Source organism: Ricinus communis, chromosome 1, assembly GCF_019578655.1.
Source record: "Ricinus communis isolate WT05 ecotype wild-type chromosome 1, ASM1957865v1, whole genome shotgun sequence".
In the NCBI taxonomy this organism is placed as follows: domain Eukaryota; kingdom Viridiplantae; phylum Streptophyta; class Magnoliopsida; order Malpighiales; family Euphorbiaceae; genus Ricinus; species Ricinus communis.
The window spans coordinates 15,337,891-15,342,054 of record NC_063256.1 but is presented as its reverse complement, the minus strand read 5'-3'; the positions used below and the strand labels follow the sequence as shown (position 1 = coordinate 15,342,054).

The following is a 4,164-nucleotide window of genomic DNA, read 5'->3' as shown; positions in this document are numbered from 1 at the left end:
CTCAAATACTGATGATGGTCCTATAAATTCTCCTGAAATGCAAAAGAACACAAAAATCGGGTGATCTTGGAATAAAAGCACAATAGTTGCTAAGAAAACACGCAATAATATGTGTAAAACTACGCATATCAGGGTTATTTCCTGATATTGACAAATATACCTCTTTTACGGGGTTGTTTTCTTATATTCACAAATATACTCCTCTTACGGGGTTGTTTTCTCGTATTAAAAAATAAACCACTTTTTTGGGGTTGTTTTCACATGTTGAAAAATCTCTTACGAGGTTGTTTTATAATATTGACAAATTTACCCCTCTTACGGGGTAGTTTTCCCGTATTAAAAATATACCACCATTTTGGGGTTGTTTTCACATGTTGAAAGATGTACCCTTCTTATAGGGTTGTTTTCTAATATTGACAAATATACCCCTCTTACGGGGTTATTTTCTCATATTGACAAATATCCCCCTCTTACGGGATTGTTTTCTAATATTGATAAATATACCACTTTTTTGGGTTGTTTTCTTATTTTAAAAGATATATCCCCCTTACCGGGTTTTTTTTTCTAATATTCACAAATATACCCCTCTTACGGGGTTGTTTTCTAATATTAACAAATATACCCCTTTTATAGGGTTGTTTTCTAATATTAAAAAATATACCAATTTTTGGGGTTGTTTTCTCATGTTGAAAGATATACCCCTCTTACAGGTATGTTTTCTAATATTGACAAGTATACCTATCTTACGGGGTTATTTTCTCATATTGTTAAATATACTCCTCTTACGGGGTTGTTTTCTCGTATTAGAAAATATACCTCTTTTCTGGGGTTATTTTCTCATGTTGAAAGATATAGCCCTCTTACGGGATTATTTTCTAATATTGACAAATATACCCCTCTTACATGGTTGTTTTCTAATATTAAAAAATATACCAATATTTTAGGGTTGTTTTCTCATGTTGAAAGATATATAGCTCTTATAGGGTTGTTTTTTAATATTAAAAAATATATCCCTCTTACGGGGTTATTTTCTCATATTGACAAATATACCCCTCTTACGTGGTTGTTTTCTCGTATATAAAAAATATATCACTTTTTTGGGGTTGTTTTCTCATGTTGAAAGATATACCCCTCTTACAGGGTTGTTTACTAATATTGACAAATATACCCCCCTTCCGGGGTTGTTTTCTCATATTAACAAATACACCCTTCCTACGGGGTTATTTTCTCATATTGACACATATACCCCTCTTATGGGGTTGTTTCTAATATTGACAAATACAACACTTTTTTGGGATTGTTTTCTCATTTTGAAAGATATACCCCTATTACGGGTTTGTTTCCTAATATTGACAAATATACAACCCTTTGTTTTCTATTATTGACAAATATACCTCTCTTACGGGGTTGTTTTCTCATATTGATAAATATACCCCTCTTACGGGGTTCTTTACTCGTATTAAAAAATATACTCTTTTTTGGGGTTGTTTTCTCATGTTGAAAGATATACCCCTCTTACGATGTTGTTTCTTGATATTGACAAATATACCCCTCTTATGGGGTTGTTTTCTCATATTGACCAATATACCACTTTTTTGGGGTTGTTTTCTCATGTTGAAAGATATAGCCCTCTTACAAGGTTGTTTTCTAATATGACAATTATACAGCTCTTACGGGTTTGTATTATCATATTGATAAATATACCACTTTTTTTGGGTTATTTTCTGATGTTGAAAGATATACCCCTCTTATGGGGTTGTTTCCTAATATTGACAGATATAGAACCCTTTATTTTCTATTATTGACAAATATACCTCTCTTACGGGGTTGTTCTCTAAAATTGACAAATATACCACTCTGACGGGGTTGTTTTCTCGTATTAAAAAATACACCACTTTTTTGGGGTTATTTTCTCATATTGAAATATATACCCCTCTTACGGGTTTGTTTTCTCATATTGAGAAATATACCCCTCTTACCGGGTTGTTTTCTAATATTAACAAATATACCCCTCTGATGGGGTTATTTTCTAATATTGACAAATATACCCCTCTTACGGGGTTATTTTCTCATATTAACAAATATACCCCCTCTTATGGGGTTGTTTTTCAATATTGACAAATATATCCCTCCTACGGGGTTGCTTTCACGTATTAAAAAATATACAAATTTTTTGCTATTTTTTTCTCATGTTGAAAGATATATCCCTCTTACGGGGTTGATTTCCAATATTGACAAATATACCTCTCTTACAGGGTTATTTTCTCATATTGACAAATATACCACTTTTTTGGGGTTGTTTTCTCAAGTAAAAAGATATACCCCTCTTATCGGGTTGTTTTCTAATATTGACAAATATACCCATCTTACTGGGTTGTTTTCTAATATTGACAAATATACCATTTTTAGGGGTTGTTTTCTCATGTTGAAAGATATACCCGTCTTACGGGGTTGTATTCTAATATTGACAAATATACCCCTCTTACGGGGTTGTTTTTTAATATTGACAAATATACCGCTCTTTCGGGGTTGCTTTCTAATATTGAAAAATATACCCCTCTTACGAGATTATTTTCTAATATTGACAAATATACCCCACTTACTCGATTGTTTTCTAATATTGATAAATTTACCCCTCTTACGGGGTTATTCTCTAATATTAAATAATATACCACTTTTTTGCATTGTTTTCTCATGTTAAACGATATACCCCTCTTACGGGGTTGTTTTCTAATATTGAAAAATGTATCCGTATTATGGGGTTGTTTTCTCATATTGACAAATATACCTCTCTTACGGGATTATTTTCTCATATTGACAAATATACCGCTCTTACGGGTTTATTTTTAATATTAACAAATATTCCACTTTTTTGGGGTTGTTTCCTTATTTTGAAAGATACACCCCTCTTATGGGGTTATTTTCTAATATTGACAAATATACCCCTCTTATGGGGTTGTTTTCTCATATTGACAAATATACCCCTCCTACAGGGTTGTCTTCTAATATTGACAAATATACCCCTCTTACGGGGTTGTTTTCTAATGTTAAAAAATATACCACTTTTTGGGGGCTGTTTTCTCATGTTGAAATATATACCCCTCTTATGGGGTTGTTTTCTAATATTGACAAGTATAAATTTCTTACCGGGTGGAAGTGGTTATTATTTCCCTAGATGATTGATGCTGAACAAACTAAGCGTTTTTATTTCTTTTTCTCCTTATTAAAAGAGAATTCAAGCTAGGGAACTGATCCATCTCTCATTATAATTAAATTGTGTTTAATTCATTTGTATTTGCTATCAGTGGATTTGTCATTGGTTTTTGATAAATTATTGGATTAACCAATTCCTCTTGAGCTTAAATCTGATTTGGATCTTTGGGTCTAAAGAAATGTGAACTCTAGGGAACCTCTTCCTTTGAATTTCTCGAGGAGCCACATTATAGGATTGGAGAATCCTTTGAAAATTTCTCGAGGAACCACATCACAACCTAAAAAATCATTTGGACTAAGAATCACGTGCAATGGCATAGGGGTGTGCTCCCACCTCCCAGCCAAAAAGTGCATAATTTTGACTATATTCGGCATAAAGGTCCTTAAGCAAGCAACTTCGCTTTGAAACTTTCCTTCGCCCGTGCTGCGTCACCAATAAATCCTGACGGGCCCGTGCTCACTTGCAGATAAATCTTGACGAGCCCGCTGGCGAGTAGCATCGCAAGCCCGTTGGCATAAAATCCTCGCGTGCGAGCCCCATTCTTTGGGGCGGCATGGCTGGTATGGAGAATCCTGCGACATCCATACGGCGAGCCGGCGCATCTAGCCAGTTGGTGAGGAATCCTAGCGTACCAAGCCTCCGTTGCAGGCCCATTGGCGAGAATCCTCACGCACGGCCCCAGCTACTCGCGCACGCAGGTAGCGCCGTCTACAGTTGGCGAGAATCTCGCGTGCCAGGCCAGGCGGCAGCGGCGAATTGGCCTATTGGTGAGAATCCGCGCTGCTAGGTAGCCCTCGTGAGCCAGCGTGCGGTTCGGCGATTGGGGAGAAATCCTCGTGTGCCAGCCCTGTGCGATGGCGGTAGCGCCCGCCGGGGCGTTGAAATGCAGCGGCCCGCCCATACGGGCGGTTGGCGAGGAATCCTCGCGTGCCAACCTCCATTGCCGGTTG

The 4,164-nt window shown here is 36.6% G+C and overlaps 1 pseudogene; it reads left to right on the top strand.

Moving 5' to 3' along the window:
- Positions 1-3,150: 3,150 nt before the first annotated feature.
- On the top strand, positions 3,151-3,257 carry LOC112536486 (annotated as a pseudogene).
- The last annotated feature ends 907 nt before the right edge of the window (positions 3,258-4,164 follow it).